Source organism: Peromyscus leucopus, chromosome 1 (assembly GCF_004664715.2).
Source record: "Peromyscus leucopus breed LL Stock chromosome 1, UCI_PerLeu_2.1, whole genome shotgun sequence".
In the NCBI taxonomy this organism is placed as follows: domain Eukaryota; kingdom Metazoa; phylum Chordata; class Mammalia; order Rodentia; family Cricetidae; genus Peromyscus; species Peromyscus leucopus.
This window is the reverse complement of record NC_051063.1, coordinates 7,020,306-7,033,487: the sequence shown is the minus strand read 5'-3', so window position 1 is coordinate 7,033,487 and position 13,182 is coordinate 7,020,306. Positions and strand designations below refer to the sequence as shown.

Genomic DNA, 13,182 nt, shown 5'->3' with positions numbered 1-13,182 from the left:
GTTTTATTATTATTACTATATCAACATCATCATCATCATCATTATTATTAATTATGTGTTATGGGGAATTTCTTTTCTGGTTCTGACTATTTAGTTTTCTCTGTGCTTCTTGTACCTTGATAAGTACCTTGTTCTTTAGGTTGGGAAATTCTCTGTTATAATTTTGTTAAAAATAATTTTCTGTGCCTTTCAACTGGATTTATTCTCCTTCCTGTATCCCTGTAATTCATAAATTTGGTCTTTTCAAGGTGTGGCAGATTTACTGGATGTTTTGGGCCTAGATTCCCTTTGATTTAACATTTTTTATTGAGTTATGCCTTTATTCTCTCTTGTCTTCAACACCTGAGATTTGCTCTTCCATCTCTTGTGATCTGTTGGTGAGGAATACCTCTGAGTTTTTTATTTGATATGCTAAATATTTCATTTCCTGTTTTTCTTAGGTTGGGTTTTCTTTAGTGATTCTATTTCTACTTTTATGTTATGAACCATTTTTTGTTATTTCATTCAACTGTTTCTTTGTGTTATCATGGTCTTCACTAAAAAATTTGTTTCTATCCTTTATAAGTTTATTGATCATATTCATTATTGATATTTCAAAGCCCTGTCTTGTGTTTCAGCTATAATTGCATTTCTCAGGGTCTACAACAATATTGTTACTGAGTTCTTTGGCAGAGATATTTTCTTGTGTACTCATGTTTTAGTTTTTGTTTTATTTCCTTTAGTTTTTGTTATTATTCTCTATTGTCTTTAGTTTTTTACTTGCTATGGTCTAGCAATATGGAGTTATGATGTCTGAAGTGTTTCTTGATATTGATATCTGGTCTTGTTTGTATTGGAAACACTGTTCTTTTGATGAGTGATATCGTTCGGTATGCTGTGAATATGTGTTGCTCTGATTGGTTGATTTAAAAAAAAAAAAAACTGATTGGCCAGTAGCCAGGCAGGAAGTATAGGCAGGCTAAGTGGACAAGAGGAATTCTGGGAAAAGGAAGGTTGAGTGAGGAGTCACCAGCCAGACACAGAGGAAGCAAGATGACAAGGCAGAACTAAGGAAGGCACCAAGCCACATAGCTAAACATAGATAAGAATTATGAGTTAGCCGAGTTAGCCAGGCGGTGGTGGCACACGCCTTTAATCCCAGCACTTGGGAGGCAGAGCCAGGCGGATTGAACTCTGTGAGTTCAAGGCCAACCTGGGCTACCAAGTGAGTTCCAGGAAAGGAGCAAAGCTACACAGAGAAACCCTGTCTCGAAAAACAAAAAAAAAAAAAGAATTATGAGTTAATTTAAGTGTAAGAGCTAGTCAGCAATAAGCCTGAACTAATGGCTGAGCAGTTATAAATAATATTAAGCCTCTGTGTGATTTTTTTTATAAAAGGCTGCAGGACTGTAGTTGAGAGATTTGTCCTGACCACGGGCCAGGCAGGACATGGGAAACTTTCAGCTACAGTTCTTTGGTTGCTGTTGTCCACTTTGGATCCTAGACAAGTGAGGTGGCTATGGAGTCCCTGGTAGAGCAGGTTTCTGCAGGTTGGTTGGTAGCAGAAAGGAATAGCCTTGGACTAGGAGGAAAGATTGAAAGAGATTGTGAGAAAGAGGTACAAGTATCTACCAAGAGACAGGGTTCTCGGGGAGTAGACTTGTGGTGAGACAAGGGGCTTCTGCATGTAGGCTGCAGTAAGACAAAGAGTAAGTCTGGACAGACAAGGATGAAATGACTAGGAGGACCCTGGATCCACACCAAAGGTTGAGGCTCCAGTGAATTATGTTGTTATTGAAGCCTGTAAGACCAGCTTCCAAAGCTGCTGCAGGGTTGTGAAGAGAATTCCTCAGAGAACTGAGGCTTTAGGAACTTTTTCTATCTGAGGGTTTTAGGAAAGGAACTCATGCATTCTGATGGTAACTTTATTTTCTCAAGCTGAATTGTGTCTATTTTCTCATGTTGGCTCCTCTGTCTATTTTCTCATGTTGGCTCCTCTCATGCTATTCACTCATGCTGTCCTTTGTCATTGCTCTCTCTTCTCATGTCTTTTTTTTCAGTTTATACATCCCAACCAATTATTTCAGGCAATGTAAGAGTTTTAATTATCAAGAACATCTGCAGCCCTCATTTGGAACTACTAAGTCAAGTTATCTTCTGTAGCCTTGACTAGTCAGAATTTATTTTCACAAGTTGAAGTCAGTTATAAGTGTAAGAAATATTTCATTTGCCAGCTAGTAATAATTGAGCTGTATTTGTATTTACAACCTAGCCAGGCAGCTCAGTTATGTGTCTTTGTGATAGCAAGGTACCTGGTCTAACCTAAACCTCTTTTGAGGCTTTGTTTCATCTAATCATGTACAAAAACTCTGTAACTGCATTTCTCAGCATAAGGATTAAAAGAATTTGAGCCAGGCTGGACTCAAGTGTTTTCCTAAATCATAAATCTAAGCTTCAATTAAAGCAGCTTCTTAGTGGAACTCAATAGGCCCTGACTGTGTCAAAAATTATACAACATCTCCCTCACTATCCACAGATAAATACGTAGATGAGATGTATTCATGAGATAAACACATACAATAAGGCAGTGGGAGACTTCCCACAAAATACACATAATACCTTTTTTTTTTTTTGGTTTTTTCGAGACAGGGTTTCTCTGTGTAGCTTTGTGCCTTTCCTGGAGCTCACTTGGTAGCCCAGGCTGGCCTCGAACTCACAGAGATCCGCCTGGCTCTGCCTCCCGAGTGCTGGGATTAAAGGCGTGCTCCACCACGCCCGGCTAACATAATATCTTTTTTATTAAGAAAAATTTTTATTCGTTTTACATACCAGCCACAGATCCCCCTCTCTTCCCTCCCCTTGCCTCCAGCTTCCCACCCAAACCATCCCCCATTCCCTCCTCCAACAAGGTAAAGCATCCCATGGGAAGTCAGCGGAGCCTGGTACATTCACTTGAGGCAGGTCCAAGCCCCTTCCCCTGAATCAAGGCTGTGCAAGGTGTCCAACTATAGGTAGTGGGCTCCAGAAAGCCAGCTTATGCACCAAGGATGGATCCTGATCCTACTGCCAAGGGGCCCTTAAGCAAATCAAGCCACACAACTGTCTTGCTTATACAGAGGGCCTAGTCCAGTCCCATGGAGGCTCCACAGCTGTTGGTCTAAAGTTCATGAGTTCCCACTAGCTTAGTTTTGTTGTCTCTGTAAATTTTCCCATTATGATCTTGATGCCCCTTGCTCATAGAATTCCTCTTTTCTTTCTTTGACTAGACTCCTGGAGTTTGGCCTAGTGCTTGACTGTGGATCTCTGAATCTGCTTCTGTCAGTTAGCAGATGAAGACTCTAAGATGACAATCAGGGTATTCACCAATCTGATTACTGGGGTAAGCTAGTTCAGGCACCTCTCCACTATTGCTAGTAGTCTAAGCTGTAGTCATCCTTGTGGATTATGAAGAACTTCCATAAGGGGTCCCTGATGAAAAGTGGTTTGATGATCTTCAGTCAACACAAAGAAATGTAGATGGGAAGACTGAGAGGGCCTGAAAGAAAAAGCTTATCTGGGTCTGGACCAAAAGGCTAATTCCCCAGTAAATGGAGGTAGTGGGGGATGTTCTGTATACATGTTTCTATTGGGGCAGATTAACAGATTGGAGATATTGTAATGTAAGACAGGGATGATAGTGAAAATCATCCACCTGAGTTCCAGCCTGGTATGGTCTTCACTTAAGCTCTTATCCTCCAAGCTATGATAGACCAGTCTTCAAGCTACAAGCACTCAACAGCTTTTCCTGCCAAAAGTTCCAAAGTCCTCTGCAATCCACTCCAAAATGAAATGGTCATGCCACATTGCTGCCACAACAATACCCCATAAACCTGGGACCAATGGCTATTCTATCTAATTTTATTTCTATCAAACTCTAATAAGGAACATGACCAAAAGCATCCAAATGGGGAAGTAATTTATTTCTTCTTAAAGATTAAAGTCCATCAAGAAGTAAGTGCTTTTTGTATGTGATTCTCAAACACTTTTATATAATAAAATTTGCAGGTTATCTCCTACCGTTGCTGACAAAGGGGAAAGATAAAGGATGATCTTAGAGGTTTGAGTTACAAGCATGAGCCATGGATCAATGACCTCAAAGCTTCTAAGTTTCTTCTGAGAGAGATCCTATGTTCTGTAGCAATGTTGTCAATGTTGCTGAATTGGACAGTGACACGAGTGGCTGCCTAAAACTGCAATTGGAATGCCCAGTGTGTTCCTACTACAGAAGTTACAGCATTGATTGTGGAGAAGTAGGACCCTGAAAATTAGAGTGGATATATATTGAAGCTTCTTTATGAAGATAGAGAAATCAATATTCTAGTCAGATATTTTTCTCTTTTGTAGAATTATACTTTCTATAAGCAGTAGAATCAATCCCTATATACTACCTAAATTGCCCACTTCAAAACTTTACCCAAATGACAGCTATTGTCTGAGTGCGATTTCATGATTTGAGCAATGAAACAACCCCCGTGATTTGAAACATTTTAGTCTGATACCAAACAGTGGGAGTGGGGATGTCTCTGACTCTTTTGCCTGGTCTTGGGACTCTTTTCCTCCTACTGGGCTGCCTCATGCAGCCTTGAGGATTTGTGCCTAGTCTGATGGCATCTTGTTATGCTTTGTTTGGTTGATGTCCATGGGAGACCTGTTCTTTTCTAAATGACAATGGAGGTGCAATAGATCTTGGAGAAAGTGAAGGTCAGAGGTGGGGTACTGGAAGAAGTGGAGGTAAGAAAGGCTGTGATTGGGATGTATTATATGAGAGAAAACAAAAATAAATAAATAAATAAATAAATAAATAAATAAATAAATAAATAAATAAATAAATGAAAATACTTCTAAAGTGGACAGGAACCTAAGACCATAAAGGTCATGACCTTAGGGAAAACCCTAATACTATTATTTTGCTAAAGGGATATAGCAATGAAATAACTCCCAATGACATTCTGCACAGAGTCAAGCCAGACAGGGTCCCTACACTGAGAAGGGGAAGTAGACAGAGGTTTAGTGCCCTAACCACGAAGCTATCTACAATTGAAATCTGCTTACAAAAGGAAAATCAGCTTTCCACAGTGCAGTCTTACCAGATGCATCAACCAACTCCAACGCAGTCTCAATGCCCAGGAGTAGTTGAACAACACAAAATGAACTCAGTGGAGGTGGTTTTTTTTTTGGTTTATGATATTTTGTTTTGTTTTTCTTTCTTACTTTTTATTTTATTTTGTTTTGTTTGAATATTTTGTTTTATTTTTCTTTTGCTTATTTATTTTGATTTTAGTTTTTTTTGGGTTGCAGTATTTTTTATTTGCTTTGTTTTGGGGGGAAGAGAAAAAAAGAATGCAAAGTTGCAGGGGGAGGTGAGGAGGATCTGGGAGGAACTGGAAGATAAAAAACATGAACAAATATACTGAATTAAAATTTTTAATTAACAAAATTAATTAATTAAAAATATTTTTCTGCCACTCGGTGGTGGCACACACCTTTAATCCCAGCACTCGGGAGGCAGAGCCAGGCGGATCGCTGTGAGTTCGAGGCCAGCCTGGGCTACCAAGTGAGTTCCAGGAAAGGCGCAAAGCTACACAGAGAAACCCTGTCTCGAAAAACCAAAAAATATATATATATATATTTCATTATGTTAATGAAGACCACAAAACAAAATGCTTTTAGACAGCAAAGTCAGCAATACTCACTCAGTGTCTACTTCAAGGCTCCTCATCTCAGGGCTTTCTAGTAGCATCCTCAGAAACTTGATATTTTTTACTTGATATCTATGTGCCCTGATGACATTGTGTTGGCTAGACCTAGTGAGCAAAACTCAAAAATAATCTAAACTTTAAATTTTTTGTTTTTGTGTGTTTATTAGAGGTATGTAAATAGAATAACAAAAAGTTCAGTAGTGTGTCTGTGTATGTGTTTGTCTGTGTGTGTAACAACAATAATTAAAATTTAAAACATTATGAATTTGAGAGGGATTGGATGATACTAGAGGACTTTGGATGGGAATGGACTAGTGCTTAAATTATGTGAATACAACATTTACATATAAAATTCTTTAAAATTTAATTTAAATATGAAATAGATATTTTTAAAGAATAGTATAAAAATCATTCAGTTTCTACATACAATGGTAAGGAAAAATGATATGCTTTTGGCTGTTATCAGTACAATTATGTCAGGTTAACAGATATCTTTATTTGAAAATTAAGTTTTAAACAGTTATTTAATAAGATTAGTTAACAGAGGAAAGATTTGTGGTGAAGAATGCCTATGTGCAGACTTGGTGGGTATTTGAGGATGATATAATCACTGAGTCAGTTGGTTTGTTATGGATCACTCTCTACATTATGAATGATGATCACTCAAACAATAGAAGTCTTAGAAAATAAATCTTAGGCTCCCTGAGTAAGAGGGAGTTTGCCAGGAGACTGCTTTTGAAATGATTGCATCTTCAATTCTTTTGGAGCACTTCCTATATCCTTATGTCCTTCAGGCTGGAACAAGATGACCAGTTCTCAAGAGCCTTTGTCTGCTGCCCAACATTGCCTAGTACATGAGTCATTTTTTAACAATAAATCTCTTCTTCCCTCGTGTTTTCATATTGTCTCTCTATCTATCTCTGTCCTCCTTCATCTCTGTCAGTCTATCTGTGACTCTTGCTGTGTTGAAATATATGTATATCACACATACATATGAATGTACATACACACATGCACACACATATGTGCATATGTGCACACATTATTTTTATTACATCATTAATTTTTGGTAAAAGATGACTTATACAAATTGTAAGAAAATGCATAGATAAGATAGAAACCATAAGATTTCAAAAAAAAGTAACAAACACAAAAGTAATGAACAGAATATTTAGAAAAAAATCAGTGAAACAGAAGGTATGAAAAATTGTCATAATTCTGCAACCTTAATCAGACAGAGACTAGGCTTCTCAAAACAGTAGATGTTCCATTGCATGCAAACATTCCCGTAAGATGAAAAATATACAAGAAGCTGGACATAGTGGCACAGGACTTTAATCCCAGCACTTAGGAGGCAGAGGTTGGTAGATTTATGTGAATTTTACTTCAAAGCCAGCTTGGTATACATAGCAAGCTTCAGTCCAATCAATGCTACATAGTAAAACACAGTCACAAAAATAAGTATATTCAGATACAACTACTCTTAGAAAATTATAAATGTTAGTGATTATAGGAGACAACATTGTCAACCACAATACAAATTAAATAGAAAGTAATTAGGAAAATTAAATATTCACTTATGTAAAGAGCATACTACAATCTAGGGTAAAGGAGACAATATAAAGTACTTTGAGACAGAAAAATCAAAAGGCATATCTAAAAATTTTTGGTAGGCAGCAAAGGTTATGGTCACAAGAAATGGGAGACTGGAGAGAGAGAGAGAGAGAGAGAGAGAGAGAGAGAGAAAGAGAGAGAGAGAGAGAGAGAGAGAAGAATGATATCATGAGAACAGCTCAATGTAAACCTTAAAGAAAAACATTGTTTGGAAAATATATTAAAACTGAGTTAAAATTTATAGAATATGGAAACCTGACAACTAGACAGTTGATTCTAATGGAAGATCACTCTAAATGGTATAATTTTGTAGACTGACTACAGAAAAAAGAAAAAAGCACAAAACTAAAATCATGAAATAAGGTGAGGGTATAATTGCAGACTTTACCTATGAGAGAATAACAATAGCACTTTTATGAATGACTAAATTTTGGAGAACACCAAGAAAATGCAAATTCCTGAAAACTGGCAGTACTAAAAGTAATTGTGGAGTAAGATATAATCAGAATGTGTCTATGACGAGCAGAGGGATTGACTAAAGATTGATCTCTCCAAAAGAAAGTCACAGGAACAAGTAGTTTCATTTGTGAATTCTTTCAAAGTTTAGTAAAAACATAAGACTATGATGGAGAAGGAGCTGGTGAGAGGTTGCTACTGTACCTATTGTGGATCTAACTAACAGGATACTGCAAATAAGAGGCTTACTGCAACCATGATTTGATAAGTCTAAAATCTGTCTCACTAAAAAGTTAGGGGTCTGTAAGAGGCATGGTCACCACATAGGCTTTAGGGAAGCCCTTTTCCTTGTGTACACCAGCCTCTGCTAATTGAGGTCATTCTGTGTTCACATTACACTAATGTTGCTCCAGTGTCACATCACCAGCTACCTGTCACCTGTAGCTAAAATGTCCTATCCTAAATCCCATTCATAAGGACAAATGGGATTGCCTTTGGTGCATACATGGAAAATCACAGTGGTTTCTCATTTTTTAGTTTATTTATTAATTTATTTATTCTATGTGTTTTTCACATCATGTATCTTGATCCCATTCATTCCCTGTCCCTTCACATCCACCCTCTGCCTCTGGAAACCACCCCTCCTATAAAACCAAATTCAGGAGATTAAAAACCCTGTCTCAAAAAAACAAAAAAAAAATGGAAGAAAATAAAATGACAAACATTTGAAAAAAAGGGAAGCCACAGTGAGACCCAACAAATCACACCATATACCCCTTTGTCCATACATCTCTGTTTGCAAGAGTTCCTTGCAAAGAGTCTTTAGTCTGGTTCAAGGACATTGGTCTCCACTACATGTTTGATGCCATTCTTAATATCCTTATCCTGATGTGTCAGTATTATCTGTACTAAGAGAGAGAAAGAGAAAGAACATGAAGATTGGCTGGTAGGGAGGTGTGTAGGATCTGAGAGGAGTTGAAGGAGGAAGAATATGATCAAATATATCATATGAAAAAATTAGGTAAAAATTATTAATTAAAAATAATATTGAAAGGATTTTTATATTTTATTTTATTTTTCTTTATTAATAAATTTTCTACTCACTCCTCATGCTATGCACAGAACCCCCCTCCTCTCTCTTCCCACCACCAGCCCTCTTTCCCAAGCCACCCTACATGCCCACATCCCCCAAATCAAGGTCTCCCATGGAGAGTCAACAGAGCCCAGCTCACTGAGCCTAAGCAGGTCCAAGCCCCTTCCCACTGCACCAAGGCTGTGCAAAGTGTCATACCACAGGCACCAGATTCCCAGAAGCCTGCCCATGCAACAGGAACAGATCCCAATCCCTGCCTGGGTGCCCCCCAAACAGTTCGAGCCAAACAACCATCTTCCGTGTCCAGAGGGCCTAGTCCAGTCCCATGGGAGCTCCATAGCCACCAGTCCACAGTTCATGGGTTTCCACTAGTGTGGAAAATCCGTCATCTCTGCACATCCTCCCATCATGATCTCAACGTCCCTCACCTGCAGTATCTCTCCTCTCTCTCATCAATTGGATTCCCAGAGCTCAGCCTGGTGCCTGGCCGAGGATCTCTGTATCTACCTCCATCTGTCACTGGACAAAGGCTCTATGATGACAGCTAGGTTATTTGCTAGGCTGGTCACCAGAGTAGACCAGTCCAGGTACCCTCTGGACCACTGCCAGCAGACCAAGGTGGGGTCAACCTTGTGCATTCCTGAGAGCCTCCCTTCCTATTCCCATGATGTCCCCATCTATCATGGTATCTTCCTCCATGCCCTCCCACTCTGTCCCTGTTCCAGCTTGACCCTCCCATTTCCCTATATTCTCATGCCCCACTCCTCACCTTCTGCCACCCCCACCCCCCAGTCCACTCATATAGATCTCATCCACTTCTCCTTCACGGGATCATCCATGTGTCCCTCCTAGGGTCTTTTCCTGTTAGCTAGTCTCTCTGGAGTTGTGGGTTGCAGTCTGGCCATCCCTTCCCTCCCATTTAGTATCCACTTATGAGTGAGTACATACTAAGATTTTTAACATTAATGAATAAAACTTTTCTGGGTCATTATTGAACTCATCAGTGTGATATATAAATCTCACTGTCCATAATTTTACTTAGAATATAAAAAAGAGCTCAGGGGAATTAATCCAGGTATTCTGTATCTTCATAAGATAAAAATAATCAAAAGATTATTTGGCTTCTAAGTCATCCTTCAGAATGCATTCATGACCTCCTTGTTCCTTAGGCTGTAGGCCAGTGGGTTCAACATAGGGATGACCACAGTGTAGAAGACAGATGCGATTTTGTCAGTATCCATAGAATGACTGGAGCTGGGCTGTAAGTACATGAAGATAAGAGTCCCATTGAAAATAGAGACTGAAGTAAAGTGGGACGCACAGTTGGATATAGTCTTGCAATATCCTCTACCTGTGTGCATCTTTAGGATGGTGATAAAAATGAACATGTAGGTTATTAAGATAGCCACAAGAGCAAGGAAGATATTAAAGCTGGCTAAGTCAATAAGAATAAGCTAATTAACATGTCTATCAGAGCAAGAGAGAACTATGACTGCTGAAACGTCACAGAAAACGTGGTGGACCACACTGGACCCACAAAAGGAAAGCCTGAATGTGTCTTTAGTGTATATGGAGCCATTCATGAAACCATAGACATAGCAACTTATGACCAACCATGCACACACACTTGTAGTCATGGTGGTGGCATAGGGTAGTGGCTTACACACTGCTGCATAGCGATCATAGGCCATTGAGGCCAACAGGAAATTCTCAATAGTGCCAAAGGATCCAAAGAAGGAAATCTGAGCAGCACAAGCTTTGTAGGAGATGACCTTTTCTCTTAAGAAAAACCCAGCCATGACTGTGGGAGTGACAGCTGAAGAGTAACAAAAGTCCACCAGAGACAGGTTACCTAAGAAAAAGTACATGGGGATGTGGAGCTGAGAGTCAAAAAAATCAACATGAACATCCCCAGGTTCCCCACCAGGGTGATGGTGTAGATGAGGAGGAAGGTGGAGAAGAGGGGAAGCTGCAGGCCTGGGGCATCAGTGAGTCCCATGAGAATAAACTGTGTCACTTCTTCCTGTTCTCCATCACTGTCAACCGACAGCACTAGATGATCTGCAGCAAAGAGGAAAAAAGGACATAATGATAAAGAAACTGAACTAAAATTGGAATATATACAGCAAGATACATTCTTATTATAGAAACAATTATCAATTCAAGGTAATGAAATAGAAAATCAAATTTGGTGCATTAATTATATACAGGAGAATAAACTACAAAGTTTGAAGAATACTAATGATTCATCCATGTGCTTAAAAAAATATTATAACCTGTTGCTTGAAATGTAAACAACTTTATAACTTTATCAAAATTATTTTTATAGATGCTATCTATGCACAAAATCACTCATCCTGACTTCAGTAGTTGATATTTCTGCTTCACTCACCTTTTTAGAACAAATATGGACATTAGATATATGTTTTTCTTATCTCATTTCAACAATATTATTGATTTTCTTATTATACCATTGTGGCTTATGAAGGATAAGTATTGAGAAATTGACTCATTCATTGTACAAGTATTAATTAGATTTCTGCCTTATACTAAAATGAACCCTTAATGCATAGTAATACATTCCTAAGTTTAATGGTCTAAACTTAGTTAAGGTTACACACTTTATTAATCCAACCAGAAGATGCCTTAGCAGAGACACATCTTCACAGTATATTAAAAGATTATCCCACAATATTGCCTGCTTTTTGTCTAAATAAAAAGGAAAGGTTTTAACTCTAAAACAATGAAACTATATACAATAAGAAACATTATCAAGTAAGAAATATATTCACAATGTCCACTCCATTTGTATTTGGCAACTTTGGAGAAAGTACTCTATTATCTACCCTATCTTGGTGAGTTCAAAGTTTTATGCATAAACCACTGTATATCATAACTTGTATTATCAACATAAAAATATCTTTTAGACCTTAAAATATTTTCTTGAACAACTTAAGCTTTTATGTCTCACAACATTTATAAACTTTATTTCCATCTCTTCTGTGAGTTTCTTTTCTGAATTTTGTAACAAGGAAAACTACAAGACTATAACTAACTTAATCTTCAGCCCCATCAGAGACCAAAGACGGATAGAACATTACCTGAGTAAAGAGGAAGTGCAGAACATCTTCTAAAACTATAGTGACAGAGACAGCTGACTGCCTGGACAGTCATCCAATGTTCTTCTGCAATGTTGGGCATCCATCTTTGGCCTATAAGACTGAAAATCTGACAGATTGTCTGTGAAGCAGGAATTTTTAAGGGTTGGCTTACCTTGTCTTAGCAAACTTCAGCAGCTGTATTGTTTTGTGTCCTGTGTGTACTGTCAGCAGTCGAGGCAAGGACAGTTTTATTGCCCAGTGGCTAGCTTTGCCACATTGACAGCAAACTCCATATGGAGGTTCTTTGATGACCATTATCCTTTTGTAAAATGGATTGGTGCTGCCAGGAGCAGACATATCTCACTGTCATGAAAAAGCCTTATGTTATTAAAACATCTCAAATGACGTAATCTATAGATTTCTAAAGTATTTGAAGACCACCTATCTAATATATATCTGTTTAACATTGAAAGAATACCTAACGACTACAAGTTTGATTGTTATCTTAATTATCTTAAGCAATTTGTAATAGTAGCTTTCAAGGAAAAGAACTTTACATTACCATTTTAAATGAGTTGTATAGGTACAATATTTTTCAGTATGTTGTAACAAAAATAACATTAACTTTGTATCAATATACAAAAAATCCATATCAGCATAGAATATTTGAGACTAGTAATTGCTTTTTAGTTTAAAAGTAGATTCAATAATCTACCCTTTTTCCTACCATTCTTATACCACCCCTTTTTCTAACTAGATAGGAAAGAAAGGATAAAAGAAAGAAAAAGAAATCCCTTAAATCAATCCCTTTATTTAGTTTCCTCCCTGACCATGACCAATAACAATTCACAACCAACCACCTTAAACAATGACAAATATCCATAACCCACTGAATGACCAAAACCCACCCACCCCACATCTCAAGAATGTGGATGTCATGTTCTTTAAATTACATCCTCTTTTTTTTTTATTTTTATTTTTTTATTTTTTATTTTAAGTAAATTTATTTTACAACATCATTTAGTTCAACATAATAGCCACAGATTCCCCTGTTCTCCTACTCTCGCCCCCCTCCCCCTCCCCCATCCCACCCCCCATTCCCACCTCCTCCAGATCAAGGTCTCCCCTGAGGACCGGGATCGACCTGGTAGACTCAGTCCAGCCAGGACCAGTCCCCCCTCCCAGACCGAGCCAAGTGTCC

The 13,182-nt window shown here is 38.2% G+C and overlaps 1 pseudogene; it reads right to left on the bottom strand.

Annotated features, from left to right (window-relative positions):
• Positions 1–10,005: 10,005 nt before the first annotated feature.
• On the bottom strand, positions 10,006–11,397 carry LOC114703444 (annotated as a pseudogene).
• Positions 11,398–13,182: the final 1,785 nt, after the last annotated feature.